Genomic DNA, 25510 nt, shown 5'->3' on the forward strand with positions numbered 1-25510 from the left:
CATATTTTACGAATAGGCCCCTGGTTAATATTAGTAATTTTAACTACTGCATATAGTGCTAAAAATAAATAATATATTTTTATTATTGTATAAATGCTTGTTGGTCTATTATATAATTTTTCTAACGATATTGTTATTTCTTGGTAATTGATTGAATTATCAATATTTATAGTTCGGTATTTTTGAAGAAGCCTATAAGTATTGTTATGTCTAGGATAATTAATTTTGATATAATAAAGTCCCATATTGTTAAGGTGATAATTATGGTAATTGATTTAGGTTGAAATATTTCGTTTGATGCAATTATTGTAATATAAGTAAATAGAATTAATATACCACCAAGAAATGTTAAGAATAAAATATATGATAGTCAAAAGCTTTCCACCATTGTTCCTGTTATTAATCCAACTAAGAAAGTTTGAAGGATAATGAAAAGTATTATTGATACTGGGACTCTTAATTTAATAAAATTAATACTTATTACATTTGATAGTGATATAATTATTATTTTAATCATTTCAGGGTTTAGTTTATTTAAAAATATCGGATTTGGGGACTGACGATGGAAGCTTTCTACCTCCGAAGTTTTAAAAGTGGGGGCTAGACTTATTTCCGGTTTACAAGACTGGTTTTTTTACCATTAAAACTATTGCTTATTTCTCTGTTTTTCCTTCTTTGTTGGTATATTCTTCTGGTGTAAATGTTTTTTCTTCTAAACGTAAGCATTTGTTAATGGTTCTTCTGAAATTGGAGTATATTGTTCTTTCTTTATTTATATTAATTATTGTTTTTCTTATTGAATTAGATTACGTTTATTTCTTTTCTGTTATTTTTTTTAGTTTTTTATATTTGTGAAGGAGCTATGTTTCTTTCTATTTCGGTTTCAATAATTCCGTCTCATGGTAACGATTTTTTAATTCTTTTGGTTTATCTTTATGCTAAATTATTTATTTATAACTATTTCTTGATCCCTCTTTGTTTATTAAATAATTGTTGGTGCTTGGTTCATTCTTTAATGTTTTTGTCGAGTTTTGTTTTTATAATTTGTGTATATTCATATGCTGATTTAAATATAATTAGATATAATTTTGGTATTGATTATTTTTCTTTTAGTTTAATTTTGTTGAGTTTTTGAGTTTGCTCTTTAATAATTGCTGATAGAGGTTCAGTTTATTTTAAGTTCTTATCATTCTAATTTTTTTGTTTTTGTGGTTTTAATTTTAATAATTATGCTCTATTGTTCATTTGCTAGATTATGTCTTCTTCCTTTTTATATTTTTTAAGCTAGATTAGTTCCTACTTTGCTTTTGATTTTAGGTTGAGCTTATCAACCTGACCATTTGCAGGCTGGTGTTTATTTAATTTTTTATACTTTCGTTGCTAGATTGTCTTAATTGTTGGTTTTATTGAAGGTTTATGATTTTTCTAACACTTTGTATTTCCCTTTATTGGTTGATTTTGGTTCTTATTATTTTATATAATGTGTGTTATAATTCTGGCCTTTTTAGTTAAGACGCCAATATTTTTGTTCATTTATGACTTCCTAAGGCTCATGTAGAGGCTCCTATTTCAGGTAGAATAATTCTTGCTGGTGTTTTATTAAAGTTATGGAATTTTTCATGTTTTGAAGGTTATATCTTATTTTGGTTTAAAGTTTAATTACTTTTGATTGTCTTTAGGATTTTTCTGGTTAGATTTATTTGTTTTCGTCAGGTTGATTTGAATTATCTAATTGCATATTCTTCTGGTGCTCATATAAGAATGATTATTGGTGGATTGATAACTATAAATTGATGGGGTTGTATAGGTTCACTTTCTTTACTGGTTGGTCATGGTTTATGTTCTTCTGTATTGTTTTATTTATGTAATATTATCATCCAATATAGCTGCTCCTCCATCATTGAACTTGGTAGGTGAACTTAGATTATTAAATAGAATTTTGTCTTGTTTTCTTTTAGATTTTTTGTTTTAATCTTTTTATCTTTTTCTAGAGCTGTTTATACTTTGTATATATATTCTTATTCTTAGCATGGAAATTATTATTCCTGTGTTTATACTTGTTCTCTTGGCTATTTTCATCTTTTACTTTTTCATTGATTGCCTTGAAATATTCTTTGTTTGACAGGTGAGTATTTCTTTGTATAAATAGCTTAAGCCTTTTTATTTAAAATATTGTTTTGTGGAATCAATGATTAGAAGTTTTTCATCTTAGTACATGAATTTATTTTCTGTTTGTTCTTTGAGATTTTTTTTTTTTTTTTTAGAACTGTAATTTTTATTTTAGGGATTTATTATTTAATAATTGATTGTAGAGTTTGTGTTGAATGAGAACTTTTTGGATGGCTCTATTGTTGTTATAACTATAATTTTGGATTGAATATCTCTTATTTTTAAGTCTTTTGTTATGTATATTTCTTCTTTGGTGATTTACTATAGAGACGGTTATATGTCGGGAGAATAAAAAATATAAATTGTTTTATTAATATTGTTTCAATATTTATTCTTTCTATATGGTTTTTAATTATTAGTCCTAATTTTATTAGAATTTTGTTAGGATGGGATGGTTTAGGTTTGGTTTCTTATTGTTTAGTTATTTATTATCAAAATGTAAAATCTTAAGAGTGCTGGTATATTAACTGCTCTTTCTAATCGTATTGGTCATGTTGCTATTTTAGTTTCTATTTCTTGAGTATTAAATTTTTGGGGGTTGAAATTATATTTATTATTATGATTTTATTTCTAATTTTTTGAAACAAAGCTTATTACTATATTAATTGTTTTGGTGTCTATAACTGAAAAAGCTCAAATTACTTTTTCTTCTTGACTTCCTGCTGCTATGGCTGCTCCTACTCCTGTTTCTGCTTCATTCCATTCTTCTACTCTTGTTACTGCTGGAGTTTATTTATTTATTCGTTTTAGCCCAATATTAGATACTTATAATTGTGGTGGATTTTTACTTTTAATTGGATGTGTAACTACATTTTTGGCTGGATTGGGTGCTAATTTTGAATTTGATTTAAAGATAATTATTGGTCTTTCTACTTTAAGGCAATTTTGTTTAATAATAAGAATTTTGTGTATAGCTTATCCAAAACTTGCGTTCTTTTATTTATTGGCTCATGCTTTGTTTAAGTCATTATTATTGATGTGTGCAGGTTCTATAGTTCATAATTTAAAGGATTCTCAGGATATTTGTTTTATGGGCTCAATTGTTAATTTTATGCCTTTAACTTAGGTTTGTTTTAATGTTTCTAGTTTGTCTTTCTGTGGTATACCTTTTTTCAGGATTTTATTCAAAGGACTTCATGTCTTTTGGTTTGTTTAAGATGAATTAATCGTTTAATTTTTTTTCTACTGGTTTAACTGCTTCTTATTCTTTTCGTTTTCTTTGTTATTCAATATCTCGGGATAATAATTATTATTCTAGATTTTCTTTTGATGATGAGAGTTATTATATTTCATTTGGTAAGATTGGTTTATTATTTGTTGCTGTTTTTGGTGGTAGTCTTTTATCTTGGTTGATATTCCATATTCCTCATGTGAATGCTTTGCCTTATTATATAAAGTTTTTGACGATTACAGTTGTTGTTTTAGGTGCTTATTTAGGTTATCTTATGCCTAAGTTTGATTTTTCTCATAATTTATTTTCTTTAAGTTTGCTTTCTTTTGTTAGATTTGCTGGTTCTATATGATTTATACATTTCCTTTCAACTAAGTTTGTTAGATTTTTTCCTTTAAAGTTGCGTTATTATTCATCAAAATCATGTGACTATGGTTGAGGTGTGTTATTTGGTGGTCAGGGTTTATATAGATTATTTATTTATTTAATTGGTTATATCCAGGGTTGATATGATTCTAACTTTAAGGTTAATGCTTTAACTTTTTATTTTTTGAATGTTTATTTTAGTGATGTTACTTTTCTTATACTTAAATAGCTTATAATTAGAGCATGACACTGAAGATGTTATGGAAGTATATTTACTTTTAGGTATTTATAAATATGAATATATTATTTTTACAGTGAAAATGTAATGTTTTATTTACACTATATAAATTTTAGAAATGTTAATGGAGATTAACCGCTAATATAAGTTAGCAGCTTTCATATTGGCTATACATTTCCTTAATTGGAACTTAATAGTTATTAACAGTAATACACCTCTTTTTGGCTCAATTAATAAGGATAAGGGCATATTATTTACCGATTTTTCAGGTCAAACTGACTACAATATTTTGCTTATTATTCTACTTTAGGTTGGTTGATTATATCAATACTCTTTTAAGCAACCCAAATATTATAGTTAACTACAACCCTTTATTCTGCTCATTGTAAGGCTCCTTGATATAATTCGTGGTATAGTCCGCCTAATAGGAGTAAAATAAAAAATATTGTTGATACTGTTCACATTATAATGTCTGAAGTTTTGAAAATAATTACAATTGGTAGAATTAATCCAATTTCTACATCAAAGATTAGAAAAATTACTGCAATTAAGAAGAATCGAAGGGAGAATGGTATTCGTGCTGATCTTTTTGGATCAAACCCAGACTCGAATGTTGATTTTTTTTCCTGGTCATAGATTAATTTTTTGGATAACGTTTGTTGCAAGGATTATAACAATTATTGGAATAATAAATCTAATAAAAACTCTTGTAGAAAGGATTAAGTTTGCTTTTCTTGATTTATATCAAGCTTTCTGATTGGAAGTCAAATGTACTATTTATACTAGAAAAACAATTATCTACCTCCTCAATAAATAGAAATATATAAGAATAGTCATACTATATCTACAAAGTGTCAATATCATGTTGCTGTTTCAAATCCAAAGTGGTGTCTTGGTGAGAATTGCTTTATTGAGTGTCGAAGTAGACATGTTGTTAAGAAGAATGTTCCAATAATTACGTGGAACCCTGTTGCAATGAAGAATGTTGATCCATATACTGCGTCTGCAATAGTGAAAGGTGCTTCTCAATACTCATATGCTTGAAGTATTGTGAAATATAGTCCTAATAGTAATGTGAAAAATAATCCTTGTAATGCTTGAGTGTGGTTAGATTCTATTAAACTGTGATGTGCTCATGTTACGGTTACTCCTGAGGCTAAAAAATAGCTGCATTAAGTAATGGAATTTGTATAGGATTAAAAGGTTGAATTCCTATTGGGGGTCATAATATTCCCAGCTCAATTGTTAGTGCTAGTGTTCTTCTAAAGAAGGCTCAGAAGAGTGATACAAAGAACAACATTTCTGATGCAATAAATAGAATTGTATCTCATCTTAATCCAGTTGATACAAATCCTGTATGTAATCCTTGATAGGTTCCTTCCCGTACTACATCTCATCACCATCGCATTATAGTTAATAAGGTAATTTCAAATCCAATTATAAATAAATTAATGTTAAATAGGTGGAATCATTTTTTAATCCTGATACTGGGACTATTGCTCCAATTGCTCCTGTTAGTGGTCAAGGAATGGCTGATTTGAGTGAGTTGTTGACATAGGTTTAGTATACTTCTCTAGAATATAAAGTTCTTAAAATTGAGAAAACATAAGCTTGAATTATAGCTACTGCTGATTCTAGAATTAATAGAAGTATTTGTCCAATAATTAGTAGTGAAATTAAATTTATTAATTCATCCAAATAATATAAATCTTAATCATATAGGCAGAGCGATTGCAAATGTTAATGCTAAATGGCTTGTTCTAGTAAAAATGTAAGGGAATAGTCCTATAAAATTATTAAATATTATAATAAAGATTGAGATGAAGATGAATGTTGTTCAATTAAATAATTTTGGTCCTAGTAATGTTTTAAATTCGTTGTGTGAAGGTAAGTTTTATTTATTTCAGATAAAATTAATCCTTGATGGTGTAAGTGAGAACTTTGATGGGATTAATAATAGTCCTAAGAATGTTCTAGTTCAATTTCATGACAAGTTGAAGATATTAGTTGGTGGATCAAATGTTGAGAATAAGTTTGTTATCATTTTCAATTTTTTTTTATCTCAATTCATCTTTTTTCTGCTCTTTTACTGAGGTTAGGTTTAAATGAGAAAAAGTTTATTTGATTGAGTAGGAATAAGGTAACTGAAAATATAATGAATAGGGAGAATCATATGAGAGGAGATATTTGAGGCATTTAGATTAAATTTCCCCATCAGAAGTAGTAGTTAATTTACTATTGTTTGATTTAAGAGTCCATTACTTACTTTCAGTCATCTGATATTTCAAGGTGTACTAATTGTTTAGTTATTTTAGATTGACACTCTAATGTTATACATTTCAACTAACTCCTTAGATAATCATTGATAAATAAATTTACTGAAGTTTCATGAATTACAGTTGGTATAAATCTGTGATTTGCTCCACAAATTTCTGGGCACTGGCCGAAAAATTGTTCAGGTTGGTTTATTGTAAATGTTCCTTGATTTAGTTGACCTGGTGTGGCATCAATTTTAACCCCTAAAGTAGATACTGCTCATGAGTGAAGAATGTCTGATGCTCTTCTTAATGCTCATACTTCTGTATTTATTGGCAGAATGGTTCGGTTATCTACATGTAAATGTCGAAAGCTGTCGTTTTCTAAATCTTGATCTTGTTCTTATGTAGGTGTCGAATTCTACATCTATAAAGTATGAATATTCGTTTCTTCAGTACCACTGTCGTCCAATTATTTTGAATGTGATTATTGCATCTACTGAATCATCAAGTAAATAAAGGAGTCGTAGTGGTGGGAGAGCAATAAAATTTAGGGTAATTACTGGTAATGCTGTTCAGATGGTTTCAATTAAATGTCCATGAAGTATGTTTCGGTTTTTGTAGACAATAAATACCATATAACTTAAGGCATAACCTAGAATTACTTTAATTAATAACAATACGACCATAGTATGATCATGGAAGAATGATAGTTGCTCCATTAATGTCGAAGCTCCATCTTGAAGGGATTAATTCGATCATGTTGCCATTAATGCTTTTTCTAATAAAAGGTCAAACCTTTATTTGTAGAGCTTCAATCTACTGCACTAATCTGCCATATTAGAATCTAGAAATTAATGGTAATTCTGAGTAACTATGTTCTGCAAGTGGGTTATTTTGTAGCCATTCCGTTGATCTTCTTATATTACCTCTAAATATATTTGCTCGGTTTGTAATCATTCTTTCTCATATAATTACAATGAATATAATAATTCCTGCAATAGAAATTGTAGATCCAATTCTTGATACTACATTACATGATGTATAAGCATCTGGGTAATGCAAATATTGTCGTGGTACTCCTGCTAATCCGAAGAAGTGTTGAGGGAAGAATGTTAAGTTTACTCCAACAAAAAAAATTGTGAACTGACTTTTTAATCATGTATTGTTTGTAGTTAATCCTGTAAATAGTGGGTGTCATCGAATACTGCTCCTATAAATAGGACATAATGGAAGTGGGCTACTACATAATATGTGCCATGTAATAGAATGTCAAGTGATGAGTTTGCTAGTACTAACCCTGCTAGTCCACCAATTGTAAATAGGAAAATAAACCCTAGAGCTCATAATAATGTTGGATTAAACTTGAATTTAGTCCCATACAATGTAGCTAATCATCTGCATACCATAATTCCTGTAGGTACAGCAATAATTATTGTTGCTGATGTGAAGTATGCTCGTGTGTGAACATCCATTCCTTCTGTAAATATATGGTGTGCTCATACAATAAATCCTATTAATCCAATTGATAACATGGCATAGATTATACCTAACATTCCAAATGATTCAATTAGAATGTAAACTTGTGGGTGCCAAAAGAATCAGAATAGGTGTTGATATAGAATCGTATCTCCTCCTCCCACAGGGTCAAAGAATGATGTATTTAGGTTTCGGTCTGTTGATAATATAGTAATAGCTCCTGCAAAAACTGGAAGTGAAAGAAGAAGGGCTGTAATAGCTACAGACCAAACAAATGAAGGTGTTTGGTCTAAAGTTATACTTTCTGATCGTATGTTAATAGCTGTCGTAATAAAGTTTACTGCGCCAAGAATTGATGATACACCTGCTAAGTGTAGTGAAAAAATGGCTAGATCTACAGATGCACCCCTGTGTGAAACAGCTCCTGCTAGAGGTGGTAAACTTTTCATCCTTTACCAGCACCGTTATCTACTACAGAAGATGTAAAAAGAGGGGTTAATGGGGGAGGTATTAATCAAAAACTTATATTATTTATTCGTGGGAATGCTATAGCTGGTGCACCAATTATTAATGGTACAAGTCAATTACCAAATCCACAAATTATAATAGGCAATGCTATGAAGAAAATTATTACAAATGCGAGGGCTGTAATATTAACATTATAAACCTGATCATCTCTAATTAGAGATCCTGGTTGACTTAGTTCAGCACGAATAAGTATTGTTATTGATGTTCCTACTATACCTGCTCATGCTCCAAATAGAAAGTGTAAAGTACCAATGTCCTTATGGTTTGTTGAGAATAATAATTTTTGCAGTAAGATGGCTGAATTTTAGATGGTAGACTGTAAATCTACTTATGAGACATTTGCACTGTAACCATACTCTGGTCTTATATTCAAATATGATTCTAGCTGCAATTCTAGAGGTTTTAAGTTTTACTAAGGCCTAAAAGATTATTCTTTTAATTATAACTTTGAAGGTTATTAGTTTGATAAACTTAAGTCCTTAGTACAATGAGATTAGGGTTGATGTTGAAATCAATCCTATTGTTGAAGCTATTATGGATATAGGAAGAATAATTCTCTATTTTTGAGACTTTATCTTTGGAGATCCTGAATTTTTGGTATATGACATAATTAGAGGCGAGAATCTAATATGTATGTAATAATAAAGTGTAATTGTAGTTAATACAACTATAATAGTTATAATGGTTGTTATGTTCTTTTCTATTAATGATTGTATTACAATTCATTTTGGTAGGGATCCAAGAAATGGTGGTAAACCACCTAGAGGTAGTAGGGATAAAATATTATGAATTTAATTTCAGTTTTTATGTTTCTAGCTGAATAAATCTTATTTATAAACAATAAATTTATTTGCTTCAATAATAAGACTTTGATTAGTCTTAGTAGAGAATAAATAAGAAAGTATAGTTCCCAGATGTTTTCTATGACTGTTAAGGATCTGATTATTTGATCTAAATGTCTAATTGAAGAGTATGCTAGAAGTTGTCGTAAAGATGTTTGATTTAAACCTCCTATTGCCGCAATAACAATTCTTAAAATGATAATGGTTCAAATAAAGGTTCTTAGTTGAATACAATGTGATAGTACCATTATTGGGGCAATTTTTTGTCATGTTATTAATGTTAAACAGTTAGTTCGGCTTGAAGCGCCTATGACTTCTCGAAATCAGAAATGAAAGGGTGCAGCTCAAGTCTTTAATAATAATCTAGATCTAATTGTTTTTGAGGGGATAAATTCTGTTTCCCATCCTCCTGGGTACTTTATTTGAATCAACAAAATTGAAAATAATAGTATTGTCAGATCTATTGCTTGGACAATAAAATATTTAATTGATGATTCACTTATCATTATATTTTTATTTCTCGTTATAAGTGGAATAAATGCAAGTAAGTTGATCTCAAGTCCCATTCAAACCCCAAAACGGAAATTTGGTTAAATGGACAGAATCGTTCCTATCATTAATGTTGATAGGAAGTGAAGTTTTGTAGAGTTGTTGGTCATTAAAAAGGTGAGGATTGATACCTCTGTAAATGGGTATGAACCCATTAGCTTGATTTGCTTACCTTTTTAAATTAAGGTGTATGATGCATGTTAGTTTTTGATACTAAAGGAGGCAGTTTACTTTTGTAATTTGTTTAATGAAGGAAATGCTTATTTACTTATTTTACCATATCAAGATAACCCTGTAATCAGGCACTTCATTCATTTAATATATAAATTAAAAGTTTTTTTTAGAAATTAGGTTGTGTATTGATTTGCCTATTTTGAATTAATTTGTTTCGATTTAGGCATATTTTCTTTGTGTAGTATATATAAATATATACAAAATAAATAATTTAAATTAATATATTACATCTAATTATATATAAATACCTATGAGTTTATTTTATTATTATTAAGTGATTATTTTAATACATTTACTGGGGATTATAGATACTTATCTTTCTACCTTAAAATAAATTATTATAAGTATATAATAATAACATAACTTAATATTAAATATTAATATAATTGGATGTAATAAATAAGATTAATAATATTAAGTATAATATCTTATGTTAATATTAATAATTATATTAATTAGCATAAAATAAATACATAATTATCTATAATTAGATTATTTAATTAATTAATATTTAAGTTAACTTAATATAGTTAGTATTATATTAATAACATATTACATTAATTTACATACTTGTACCAAATGATTTTTTTCTATTTTTGAATCTGTCTTTAATATTAGTGAAAAGAAATATTAAATAAGAAAGAATACCATACATTTATTGGTATATGTGTTCCATATCTTTCTTCATTTATATATAATAGAGAAGTTGTTGTGGTCCTGAAAGGGGGTCTGTTTCTCTTTTTTTGCTATTATTTGTAATTTTCTTCATTCTTTTTCTTTAAATATTTGTATCTTTTCTTTTTTCCTATTTTGATTAATTTTTAAATTTATTTATTTTTTGTTTGTAAAGGTTTTATTCTTGCTTCTTTATGCACTTTTTCTTTGTATTATATGTAAGTTCTGTTGAACTAAATGATCTTTTTACCGTAATTTGATTTAATTATCAAGTGATTTTTGATATAGCAATTGATTTAGTACTGGCATAATTCGTGGCATCAGCCGTGGGTATATGATTGATACAAGTGAATTTTATTCGTTTAAACAGTTGTTTATATTATTAGGGTCAAAATATAAATTTTTAAGCTGAAATGTTAAAATTTATTTGTCACTCTTTTTATGAGTCTTTGAAATTTAAATAATAAACTATGATTAGATACCCTTTTATTTTAATTGTTAATTATATTTAATAGGGTACTATTAGTTAAGGTCTTTAAACCCCAAGAATTTGGCAGCTTCTCATTCCATTCAGAGGAACCTACCCCATGATTGATAATACCGATTTACTTTACTTAATTTATTTGTTTGGATATCTCTGTTATCAGAGAATCTTTTTACAGTTATAATTATCAAGATTTATAATTATAAAATATATGAGGTCAAGGTGCAGCTTATAGTTAAGAGGAGGTGGGTTGCAATTGATTTTTGTTTATAACGGATTTGATGGTGAAATACTGTTGATGAAGGTGGAGTTGATAGTAGTTTGATTTATTTAATTTAAGTGTTATTGGGTCTGAGGTGTGTACACATCGCCTGTCGCTATCATTATTGATTATTCTATTTGGATTATTTTAAAGTAGCTTCAATGTAGATCAGGTAAGTCATAACATAGTAGATGTACTGGAAAGTGTATCTAGGAAGAGGTTCAAGTTATAACTTATTAGTAAAGTGTTTCACTTACACAGAAAATTTTTCTGTGCCAAACAGGATGTCTTGATTACTTATTTTGTTATATTAATTTTTTGTTCATTTAATTATTTAATATAAATAATTTTGTTGGTTTTGTCTTAGTATATTATATAGAATTGATTTTTAAAATTATAGTATATTGGCCATGTAAATGTTTTATGAAATATTATTTTAAATTTTTTAAAGTAGATTTTAATTATTGTACGTTTTGTATCAGGCTTTTTAGTATTTATTTTACTTGTCTCGATTTGGATTGATTTATAAATAATTTATTGTTAATGTATCATAATTATTATTAAAGTATTTATAAAAATGAGATGTTAATCGTTTCCTAAGATATCTCGTTTCTTAAGAAATAATTTAAGTTTTTTTAGTTAGTTGTTTTTATTTAATTTTTCCACTATAAATATTAACTTATTTATTTTTTAAGGGATAAGCTTTGAAGTTTTGAACCTATAAATTATTTTTTTAAATATAATAGTAAGCTTTAAGCTATCTTTAAGATTACATTTTAGTTCACTATTTTATATTTTGATTTTATAACTATTTTAGGTTTTTATTAAGATTATTGATTTAATTTTTAAATCATTGTAATAATGATAGAATTAGTATATTTATTTGCATAAAATTTTTAAGTTGTAAATTTATTATGAGGAACTAGGCAAAATGGATTTTCGCCTGTTTATCAATAACATGTCCTCTTGAAAATATTTTGAGGTCTGGCCTGCTCACTGAGCGCATTTTTAAAGAGTCCTGGTATTTTGACCGTGTGAAGATAGCATAATCATTTGTCTGTTAATTAGTGGCTGGAATGAATGACTTTACGAGAAATCAACTGTCTCTTAATATATTTTTGAATTTAACTTTTGGGTCATAAGGGTTAAATTATTCTTTAGGACGAGAAGGCCCTATAGAGCTTAACATTTGCCTTTTATATGGTTTTTTTTGTCTTTCTATATTTAATGATGTTTTGTTGGGGTGATATGAAGAATAAATAAACTCTTCATTATTATATCATTGATCTATGTTTGTTGTTTTGATCCATAATTTATGATCATAAGATTATGTTACCTTAGAGATAACAGCGTACTTGTTTTTGAGAGCTCATATCGACAAAGCAGATTGCGACCTCGATGCTGGATTAAGAAAAATTTTGGGTGTAGGAACCCAGTAATTAGGTCTCTTCGACTTTTAATTCTTACATGATCTGAGTTTAGACAGACCATGAGCCAGGTCGGTTTCTATCCTAAGACTATTAATCCATATTAGTACGAAAAGACCATATGGTTAAAATATTTTTAAATATATTTATTAATATTAATTAATTTACTATTTTGACAGGTTATTGTGTTCAATTTAGAATTAATTTATGTAGATTTTTCTACAGATAGCATTGATACTTTGATTTATTTATGTTTATTTTAAATTTTCTTTTATTAGTTATTTGTGTTTTAGTTAGTGTTGCTTTTTTAACTTTGTTGGACTGAAAGGTTTTAGGTTATATTCTGATTCGTAAGGGTCCAAATAAAGTAGGATTTGTAGGGATTCTACAGCCCTTTAGTGATGCTATTAAGTAAGGAGCAGCTTATTCCTATTATATCTAATTATTTGCTTTATTATTTTTCTCCTGTTTTTAATTTAATGATTTCTTTGGCTGTTCGAGTAGTTTTCCCTTACTTAACTCAAATGTTTTTTTCTTATTGGTTTTTGTTTTTTTTATGGTGTACTAAATTAGGTGTTTATACTGTTATAATTGCTGGATGATCTTCTAATTCAATTATTCTTTATTAGGCTCCCTCCGTTCTGTTGCTCAAACAATTTCATATGAAGTTAGTTTAGCTTCGATTTTATTGTCTTTAATTATTTTAATTGGGAATTTTTAACATGTTTGATTTTATAAATTATCAGCTTTATTGCTGATTTATTATTATTTCTCGTCTCTTAGCTTTAGCTTGTTTTGCTTCTTGTTTCACCAAGACTAATTGTACCCCTTTTGATTTTGCTGAAGGTGAGTCTGAGTTAGTTTCAGGTTTTAATATCAAATATGGTGCAGGTGGTGTTACTTTAATTTATTTAGCTGAGTGTGCTACACTTGTTTTTATAAGAATATTGTTAGCTTTAAATTTTTAGGATGTGATTTTTATTCTTTTATATTTGTTATTAAGCTTGCTATTATATCTTTTGGTTTTATTTGGGTTCGAGGTACTTTACCACAGTTGCATTATGATAAGTTGATATACTTAGCTTGAATAAGTTCTTTACTTTTATCTTTAAATTTTTTATTTTCTTTGTTGGTTTAAAGATTTTATTTATCTCATTTATTTAGTGTAATTTTTTAAGAAAAGTTAATAGAAGTGTTAATCTTTTAGTTGTATGTTTTCAAAACATATGCTTTTCCCAAACTAATTAACTTATTTAGTCCTTAATTAGCTTATCTCATGCATTTGTAACATGGACATTAACTAAGAAGTATGTAAAGTAGATAATCGTTAAGTTTTGTCCTGTTATGGTATAAGGTTCTTCAACTGGTCGTTTACCAATTCATGTTAATAAACATACAACAACTACTATAATTCAGAATAGGATCTGATCGATAGAATAAAATTGGAAACCTCGGAGTGGTGTTTTGTTATAGAATGGTAAAATTATTAAGATTCTAATTGATAAGAATAGTGCAAGAACACCTCCTAACTTCTTTGGAATTGATTGTAGAATTGCATATGCAAATGGGAAATATCATTCTGGTTGAATGCCGTCAACAGGTGTTGCTAATGGATTGGCAGGTACAAAATTATCTGGGTCTACTAGAAGTTAGGGGTTAATTATACATAATATAATTAATAACGATGTTATTATTTCAGATCTGATAGAATCCTTGAAAGTGAAGTATGGGTGAAATGGAATTTTTTCGATATCTCCGTTTAGCCCTAATGGGTTATTAGATCCTGTTTGATTGAGGAAGAAGAAGTGAATTGCTGCCATAGCTGCAATAATAAATGATAATACAAAATGAAATGTAAAGAATCGATTTAATGTTGCGTTATGAACAGCAAATCCTCCTCACACTCATTGAATTAAATCTGTTCCTAAGTATCGCCCTACAGCTCAGCATGCAAACGCTGATGCGCTTTCTAGATTGCCAATTGCTGCGGATGATGTCTTCGATTCCTCTGAAGACTCTTGCCATCAGTTGACGCCGATAAGCATCAATCCCTCCGGGATTTTCCGATTGATTATCGTCAGGTGGCACGTGAGACAGCTACGGATCCTCATCTGAGTTTACTATTAAGTTTTGTTCAACGTGGTTGGCCGTCCAAGGCAAAGGATATATCGGATCCTGTGGTTCGTCGCTATTATCCGCAACGTCATCTGTTGTCTGTTTCGCAAGGAGTTTTGCTGTTACGCACCGAGAATAACCAGCTTCGTGTAGTGGTTCCCCAAGTGCTCCAATCCAAGGTCCTCGACTTGTTGCATCAAGGTCATTGGGGAGTGGTCCGCACCAAGCAGCTTGCCCGCCGTCATTGTACATGGATCGGCATTGATAAGCAGATTACACAAATGTCTACAGATTGTTCCACGTGTGCCGAACACCAAGATGCTCCGCCTCAACGCTATTTTGAGTGGGCACGCCCTGCCAGTCCCTGGCAGCGAGTCCATATTGATTTCGCTGGTCCATTTTGGAATTCTCGTTGGCTCATCGTGATAGATGCATTTAGTAATTTTCTGTTTGTTGTGCCCATGCAGTCTACAACGTCTGCATAAACTATACAGGCGTTGACTTCAATTTTTTGTATTGAGGGTCTTCCAGAAGTTTTAGTGTCTGACAATGGTCCACAATTTACCTCTGCTGAATTTGAAAGTTTTTGTTCTGCCAATGGCATTCGCCATGTTCTTACTCCGCCGTTCCACCCTCAATCGAATGGTGCAGCGGAACGTTTTGTACGCACATTCAAGGATCATATGGACCGCCTTCGTGCTATGCACTCTCGTCAGCAGGCCCTCATCACGTTCCTGTCGTCGTACCGGACCACGCCACGCGACGGCCCTTCGCCTGCGGAGCTTCTCCACGGCCGTCGTCATCGCACCCTACTACGGTTGTTGCACCCCCCGGATCGACCCGCCGCTTCTGAGCATCGCACGCGTTTTCAGCGCAACGACGCCGTTTTTTTCAGAGTTTATCACGGTCGCCGTCGTTGGGAACGAGGCACCGTGATAAGTGTCCAGGGTCGCGGTTTTTATACTGTTCAAGGTGCTACTGGGGTGCACAAGAGGCATCAGAACCAGTTGCGCCGCGCTGGCCGCCCGGATTCTGCCGCTCGTTCTTTGTCCACAGATTTGGTCCGCGGCGGGTTCCAGCCGCGCCTTCCGACTTCGCTGCCACCACCAGGGCAGCAGCAGCAGCCGTCGCCGCTACCACGCCGACAGCCCGTCCCGTTGATGCCTCCCGCGCAGCGTCATCTGGGAGCGCCCCAGGTGGTCGCTCCGGCGCCTGCGGTCCCTCTTCAGTCGCCACCGCCTTCGGAGCAGATGGACGTCGACCCCTCAGCCAGGCCGCCATCCCAAGCGGTGGCTGTGCAGCCTGTCCTGCAGCCGCTTTCCTTGGGCACCCCCAAGGAGTATGACACCGCAGCGCCTTGTCCGGCGCCCACGCAGCAGCCGTCGATGCAGCGTCAGGAGACGCTGCCTCTCTTCGTGGGTCTCGACGCCCCGTCGCATCCAGTACCAGAAGCTGCGCCCGTGGTCACAGGCGTGCACCCTGACCTCGGTTTTCCGTCGGTGTTTCCCGAGGCCCCGCGCAGCCAATGCTGGGGTGCGGACCGGGGACTGCCACCGACAACAGTCTCCGCCCCGGTCTCTTCTGCTATGCCTGCGGCCAGACCCCTCCCCCGCCGTCGACGCTCGCCACGTCATTATTCCACGACGGTGCGGCGATTTGGGGGGAGGAGTGTTATATCCTAGCCAGTAATGCCAACCGAGCCCGCTGCCAAAATGTTGGCAGCATCAGAGTCCGGACGCCGTCCGCATAAGCAGCACCAGCGATACAGGAAATCGCTGCAAGTCTGCGCGCGCCACCGCTGGCTTCTGGCTTCTTAAGCGCTGGAGTCGCGAGCGCTAGGACAGTTCTGTATTCGCCGCTCAGTTGTATACTCGCCACCGATTTGTGTACTTGCTTATCAGTTGTGTGTTCATCGCAGCAGAGTTGTTGTCTGTCGTCAGCCGACGCTGACCTAGCCGCTCCGACTCGAACTAGACAGATTTCTGTAGACACGGAGTTCACTACTGTGTTTCTGTATCTTCGTTAATAAAGATAAGTACCGACTTTTATTTAATCAGAGTGTTTGGGTTTTCATCTTTCTGTTCACTGTTCCAGCGGACCGGTCGGCCGCTATTAAAAGTGTGGTGGTGACTTCGTAAGCCGTTTCTACAGCGAAGTGTTTGTCGCTACGAACGCCGCCACAAAATGATTAGGTATGGTAGTATAGTTAACTACGCAGATGACAACTCTACTGTTCATGGGTAAAGACACAGAAAAGCTAGAAATAAAAGCCAATGTAGAAGTAAATAATGTTATCCAAAGATTTACTGAATTAAACCTGAACAACAATATTACCAAAATACCAGCCAACCACAACGTACAGAAGAGGAGCCAGAGGAGGAGGAGAATGTGGCATACCTGCCATAAGCTGGACCTATTTCTGCAAAGATCAGCAGACTTCTTTCAGAATATGATATACAGAGTATCTTCTGTCCACCCTCCAAAATTGGGACAATGCTAGGGAGTGTAAAGGACGACCTGGGGCTATGTAAACCAGGCATTTACAACATCCTGTGCCAGTGTGGGAAGTCATACATTGGCCAGACAACCAGGACGGTGGATGTCAGGTGCAAGGAACACCAGAGGCACACCAGACTCGGACAGGCAACCAAATCTGCCATAGCGGAGCACTGTCTGGAGCTCAGTCACTCAATGGACTACAACAACACCAAAATTGTGACACAGATGCCAAGATTTTGGGACAGTGTCATAAAGGAGGTCGTCGAGATCAAGGTGACAGACAACCTAATAAACCGAGACAGCAGTTACCAGCTCAGCTTGGCGTGGAGTCTGACGCTGGAGCTTATCAGGGCCCAGGAACCAAGAAACTCCTCAAGAAGTAATAACACCACAGGAGTAGCGAAAGGTGGCCGCGCACCGCGAACGCAACTCCCGACATTGGATGGGTCTCTGACAGCCGCCACGACTGCAAATGATGGACGAGCTGGGCACGGACGACCGTCTGAGCACCAGGGAAGAGACAACACCTTACAAGCAGCACCAGGCAGGTACGGACCGCGAATGGAGCGCCCGATGCGAGACGGGCATTATGAAAACAATATGCTATGCATTAATTCATATGACATTAAGTTACGGCATAACTGCGGGGAGATACCTCAAAAACAAACATACAATAAAACATTTAAATTACAAAAAAAGAGCCAACCTTAAATGGAAAGTTTCATGTAAACCAGCATTTAAAGCTCTCAAAATACTAACATTACCCATTATATACCTATATGAACTCCTCTGTTGGCCAAAATTCAAATATTCTCCCGATACTAGAGATAACAACACACAACTTATTTGCAGATGATCTTGCGGTCTGTATAACTGCAGAAACAGCACAGAAGGTGAAATATGAAGCAGACCAGTGCACTGTCAAAGTTGAAAATTGGCGTAAAGCTAATTACCTGTTGGGGAAAAGAGACCTGTATGTATCATGGAATAATAACACTGAACTTGAGCAGAGCTCAAATGCTGTTAATTTCCTTGGTATTTCAGTTGATTCAAAATTATCCTGAGGTTGTGGTTGTTGTTGTTGTCTTCAGTCCTGAGACTGGTTTGATGCAGCTCTCCTGTGCAAGCTTCTTCATCTCCCAGTACCTACTGCAACCTACATCCTTCTGAATCTGCTTAGTGTATTCATCTCTTGGTCTCCCCCTACGATTTTTACCCTCCACGCTGCCCTCCAATACTAAATTGGTGATCCCTTGATGTCTCAGAACATGTCCTACCAAACGATCCCTTCTTCTGGTCAAGTTGTGCCACAAAATTCTCGTCTCCCCAATCCTATTCAATACTTCCTCATTAGTTATGTGATCTACCCATCTAATCTTCAGCATTCTTCTGTAGCACCACATTTCGAAAGCTTCTATTCTCTTCTTGTCCAAACTATTTACCGTCCATGTTTCACTTCCATACATGGCTACACTCCATACAAATACTTTCAGAAATGACTTCCTGACACTTAAATCTATACTCGATGTTAACAAATTTCTCTTCTTCAGAAACGCTTTCCTTGCATTGCCAGTCTACATTTTATATCCTCTCTACTTCGACCATCATCAGTTATTTTGCTCCCCAAATAGCAAAACTCCTTTACTACTTTAAGTGTCTCATTTCCTAATCTAATACCCTCAACATCAACCGACTTTATTCGACTACATTCCATTATCCTAGTTTTGCTTTTGTTGATGTTCATCTTATATCCTCCCTTCATGACACCATCCATTCCGTTCAACTGCTCTTCCAAGTCCTTTGCTGTCTCTGACAGAATTACAATGTCATCGGCGAACCTCAAAGTTTTTATTTCTTCTCCACGGATTTTAATACCTACTCCGAATTTTTCTTTTGTATCCTTTACTGCTTGCTCAATATAAAGATTGAATAACATCGGGGAGAGGCTACAACCCTGTCTTACTCCCTTCCCAACCACTGCTTCCCTTTCATGTCCCTCGACTCTTATAACTGCCATCTGGTTTCTGTAAAAATTGTAAATAGCCTTTCGCTCAGTGTATTTTACCCCTGCCACCTTTAGAATGTGAAAGAGAGTATTCCAGTCAACATTGTCAAAAGCTTTCTCTAAGTCTACAAATGCTACAAACGTAGGTTTGCCTTTCCTTAATCTTTCTTCTAAGGTAAGTCGTAAGGTCAGTATTGCCTCACGTGTTCCAGTATTTCTACGGAATCCAAACTGATCTTCCCCGAGGTCGGCTTCTACTAGTCTTTCCATTCGTCTGTAAAGAATACGTGTTAGTATTTTGCAGCTGTGGCTTATTAAACTGATTGTTCGGTAATTTTCACATCTGTCAACACCTGCTTTCTTTGGGATTGGGATTATTATATTCTTCTTGAAGTCTGAGGGTATTTCGCCTGTTTCATACATTTTGCTCACCAGATGGTAGAGTTTTGTCAGGACTGGCTCTCCCAAGGCCATCAGTAGTTCCAGGGGAATGTTGTCTACTCCGGGGGCCTTGTTTCGGCTCAGGTCTTTCAGTGCTCTGTCAAACTCTTCACGCAGTATCTTATCTCCCATTTCATCTTCATCTACATCCTCTACCATTTCGATAATATTGTCCTCAAGTACATCGCCCTTGAATAGACCCTCTATATACTCCTTCCACCTTTCTGCTTTCCCTTCTTTGCTTAGGACTGGGTTTGCATCTGAGCTCTTGATGTTCATACAAGTGGTTCTCTTATCTCCAAAGGTCTCTTTAATTTTCCTGTAGGCAGTATCTATCTTACCCCTAGTGAGATAAGCCTCTACATCCTTACATTTGTCCTCTAGCCATCCCTGCTTAGCCATTTTGCACTTCCTGTCGATCTCATTTTTGAGACGTTTGTATTCCTTTTTGCCTGCTTCATTTACTGCATTTTTATATTTTCTCCTTTCATCAATTAAATTCAATATTTCTTCTGTTACCCAAGGATTTCTACTAGCCCTCGTCTTTTTACCTACTTGACCCTCTGCTGCCTTCACTACTTCATCCCTCAAAGCTACCCATTCTTCTTCTACTGTATTTCCTTCCCCCATTCCTGTCAATTGTTCCCTTATGCTCTCCCTGAAACTCTGTACAACCTCTGGTTCTTTCAGTTTATCCAGGTCCCATCTCCTTAAATTCCCACCTTTTTGCAGTTTCTTCAGTTTTAATCTACAGGTCATAACCAATAGATTGTGGTCAGAGTCCACATCTGCCCCTGGAAATGTCTTACAATTTAAAACCTGGTTCCTAAATCTCTGTCTTACCATTATATAATCTATCTAATACCTTTTAGTATCTCCAGGGTTCTTCCATGCATACAATTTTCTATCATGATTCTTAAACCAAGTGTTAGCTATGATTAAGTTGTGCTCTGTGCAAAATTCTACCAGGCGGCTTCCTCTTTCATTTCTTAGCCCCAATCCATATTCACCTACTACATTTCCTTCTCTCCCTTTTCCTACACTCGAATTCTAGTCACCCATGACTATTAAATTTTCGTCTCCCTTCACTATCTGAATAATTTCTTTTATTTCATCATACATTTCTTCAATTTCTTCGTCATCTGCAGAGCTAGTTGGCATATAAACTTGTACTACTGTAGTAGGTGTGGGCTTCATATGCTTCGTATCTATCTTGGCCACAATAATACGTTCACTATGTTGTTTGTAGTAGCTTACCCGCATTCCTATTTTCCTATTCATTATTAAACCTACTCCTGCATTACCCCTATTTGACTTTGTGTTTATAACCCTGTAGTCACCTGACCAGAAGTCTTGTTCCTCCTGCCACCGAACTTCACTAATTCCCACTATATCTAACTTTAACCTATCCATTTCCCTTTTTAAATTTTCTAACCTACCTGCCCAATTACGGGATCTGACATTCCACACTCCGATCCGTAGAACGCCAGTTTTCTTTCTCCTGTTAACGACATCCCCTTGAGTAGTCCCCACCCGGAGATCCGAATGGGGGACTATTTTACCTCCGGAATATTTTACCCAAGAGGACGCCATCATCATTTAATCATACAGTAAAGCTGCATGCCCTCGGGAAAAATTACGGCCGTAGTTTCCCCTTGCTTTCAGCCGTTTGCAGTACCAGCACAGCAAGGCCGTTTCGGTTATTGTTACAAGGCCAGATCAGTCAATCATCCAGACTGTTGCCCTTGCAACTACTGAAAAGGCTGCTGCCCCTCTTCAGGAACCACACGTTTGTCTGGCCTCTCAACAGATACCCCTCCGTTGTGGTTGTACCTACGGTACGGCTATCTGTATCGCTGAGGCATGCAAGCCTCCCCACCAATGGCAAGGTCCATGGTTCATGGGGGGGATCCTGAGGTAGCCATATGGACAAAGTGGGAAGCAGCATTAGCAAAGGAATATTTGCTCTAAGGAAGCTGTGTCTTTATCTAAACGTGCCAGTGCTTAAAGTGGTTTATTTTGCTTTAATATACAGTCACATTTCCTATGGTACAGTACTGTGGGGACATCAAAGCAAGGCAGCTAATGTCTTCAAAACTACAAAAGAAGGCAATAAGGCTGATATGTAGCTTGGCACCCAGAGCTCACTGTAGGCCAAGCTTTAAAAAATTACAGATTATGACCCTGCCATCAATATTTATACCACAGTGTGTAATGCGTATTAAGGAAAACTATCCAAGTTATCAACAGTATGACATGTGACATAATTATAACACAAGAAACAAGCAGGACCTAGTTTCTTTCCGATGTAACTAAAAACACACACACACACACACACACACACACACACACACACACACACACACACACACACACACACGTGCTTCTTATACAAGCCCATAAAATTTTTTAACGCCATACCCCAACATATCAGGGATCTTCCAATTCAAAGAAAAAGTAAACAAAATTTTTCTTGAGCTCAGCATTTATGAAACTGATGAATTTTTAAGGGAGGCAAAGAATATGGTATGATTACACTTTGTGATCAGTTTTTATATGCTTTTATATAGGAGCAAGTCTGTAATTGACTAAATTTACTATGCAATATCAATTTGTACCAGAAGTTTCTCTGTTTTGTATTTGTGTAATATTTATATTGTGTAATATTTTTCTTATTTTTGTAATTATTTGTGTAACATTTATACTGTGTAATATTGACTTTTGTAATGCCTCAGATGATCTCTGAGGTCTCTACAACAATACAAATCAATCAATCAATCCAACCATGACACAAGGAAACGAAACCTCTTCCATGAGCCTACACACACCACAAAATTCAAAAAAAGAAGCCATCATACGCTTGACCAAAAGCCCTTGAAAAACTCCATTCTTGAAATAAACAAAAATATTTTCAAAAAATGTCTCAAATTTTCTAATAGAAAACTTATGACAGTGTAAATGAATTTATGTGCACTACAGTTCAAAACAATTGCAATACCATTATTGTACCACAAAAAAAATTGTACAAAACCTAATTTAATATGAAATAGCCCTAGAATAAATTTTTAATAAACTACATTTTTGTTAAACAGACAGTAAATACTATGTACCTGCCGGTTCATGAAATGAAAATATATCTTGATCCATACAATGTACTTTGTCAAAGGATAAATAAATAAATAAATAAATACAGTTTTCTGAAAACTTACGTGAATGGCACATAGATACAGGGGATATGACGAAACTGGAGGCTAGTATACCCTAGTAAGGCACTCCAAATCTTGTTTAAAGAAAGGATAAATGCAGTCCTAACAAACTGCTGTATGCTCATCAAAATGCATCTAGGGTTTCTCAGGGTGTTTGTAAGATATGATGTATGAAAGTGTAGACAACTAACAACCTGATGTGACAGAAAAGAATGAAAATACTAAGCCAGGTGCCACAGTAAGGAAAACTTGGCCTGGAGCTGTTGGCACTAGGATACTCACAGGTGTGATATACCACTATCATATTACTGGGGGTTGTCTGCAACCATAGCATGGAGCACATATTAAGCAATGTAAAGCACCTGACAAGACCTGATGCCAGAGGGAATGTTCTAATTATAAGCCATCGCACAAGCAGACAGCTCTGATCGCACCCTGCACAATGACTAGAGAACAACAAAAGCTCTTAGCTGCTTAAGATCAGAATTAGATGGAGGGACATTACAGAAACAGTAATGATAGGTTGCTATGATGTTTCAGAGAGATATGAAGACCTATTCCAAGGGAGGACTGTCACTATTAATTCTCTCACGAATGTTACTCTATGTCTATTCAGTTTCAGCGAGGGCAATTTTTTGGGATACCTCTGAAGACAACGAGGCACAGACAGATGGACTAATAGACAATGCAATACAAGCAATTAAATTTCATGAAGACTGCAGATGAACACTTCAATATGACCTAATCCACATGCAAACAATAAGCAGCTGGAATGGACAGAGTAAAGACCATTGCGTCTTTGTTCAAGTTCACTCTTTAATCTGTTCTATGAAGATGCAGAAGTATTCACCTCTCTAGCTAGGACACTCTGCGAGCAACGAGAGGTTTGCCTCATTACACTAACAAACTGACAACATAATTGGATGCTATTAGTCAGCACACGAGGAAGGAGCCTATCTTGCTGTCAGTTACTTTGTGGAAGTGTGAAGCTGTGTGGAATTGGGTAATATGACCTGCAGACCACTGCCCAGTTCTTATGCTAATGTGGTAATTAAAACAAGATACATTACCTGGCAGACTTTTGTTCCTAACCTGATGCCTCAGGCTGAATATCTTGACACTGCACTAATACAGGATGTTTCCATAAGAGTGTAAAAAAATTTAACAGGACATGGAGGATGCTCCACTGAACAGTTTGAGGTAGGGAACTTGAGGTCATTGAAGCCAGCTTAAGGAGATATGGGAGTTAACTTGTCTCTCACTTCGTCTGGCATTACCATTTTCCAGCTTATTTACAACTAACATGTTACAAGTTTACATGTATTGTGCTGTTTATTTACGTGTGCATTCTTTATTTCCCGCAAGGAAACAAGGAGGATGAGCCATACCTTCTACCTAGCTGTCTGATTGGCCACCCGTGCATGAGGTTTGTGGAAAGAGTTCTAGCTGAGTTGTTTGAGAACATATCCTTGGCTGTTTATAAGAGGAAGTGGATACAGCATGTTGGTGCACTGCCTCAGTTTAGTGTGCAACTACTTAAAGTTGTATTTCCTGGTCGCTGGATGGGAAGGGGACGTCCCATTCCATTCCCTCCGAGGTCATGGTATCTGAATCCCCTTAATTTCCTATGGGGATATCTAAAGCAATTTGTGTATGTGACCCCAGAGGATACAGAGATGGAATTAGTTGCCAGAATTGTAGCTGAGTGTGATGTGATTCGGAACACCACGGATTTTATCTTATGGGACTTAACTGCTAAGGTCATCAGTCCCTAAGCTTACACACTACTTAACTAAATTATCCTAAGGACAAAAACACACACCCATGCCCGAGGAAGGACTCTAACCTCTGCCGGGACTAGCCGCACAATCCATGACTGTAGCGTCTTAGACCGCTCGGCTAATCCCGCATGGCCAAGGATAATTGTCAGGGTGTGTCAGATGTCGTGCTCGCATTGAGGCTGATGGCTGTCATTTTCAGCACATTTTGTAAGATACAATACAAATGGTATGATCATTGGGTTAATGATGGCATTTGCAGTTAACTGTAATTAATGTAAATAAAAAAGAACACAGTAATGTGATTTCATTCTTATTATCTCCTGAAGTTGTCTTCTCAGATCCCAGGTTCCCTTCCTATTACATTTTTGCATGCTCTTACAGAAACCTGTATATTATGGTAGTTACATGTCATACTTGTAGGCTGGTAGAAAACCCCATGTTCAATTTTGTTGAAGGGCCAGTTAATGAGACCTTAGGGCAGAATATGGAAGAGGTCAGGGCATGCAGAATGCTTTCGGACCCATGGGACATAAAAAGAGCTGGAGTGACAAAGCCAACTTAACAGCACACCTATAGAATAACTTCAAGAATGGTTAGACATATTAAACCCCCAATCCTTAGAGAGTTAAGGTTACAGAGAATATTGCAATTATGATATTTACATTACATTCTATCTACGATAAAGTTCGACTCAGCGGGGACACTTTACTATGATCATAGTCACAATGTCTCTATGATATCACTGGGTTCACAGAAAATCACCTTATACTAGATAATGTATATG

The sequence above is a fragment of the Schistocerca cancellata genome, unplaced genomic scaffold (assembly GCF_023864275.1).
Source record: "Schistocerca cancellata isolate TAMUIC-IGC-003103 unplaced genomic scaffold, iqSchCanc2.1 HiC_scaffold_782, whole genome shotgun sequence".
In the NCBI taxonomy this organism is placed as follows: Eukaryota; Metazoa; Arthropoda; class Insecta; order Orthoptera; family Acrididae; genus Schistocerca; species Schistocerca cancellata.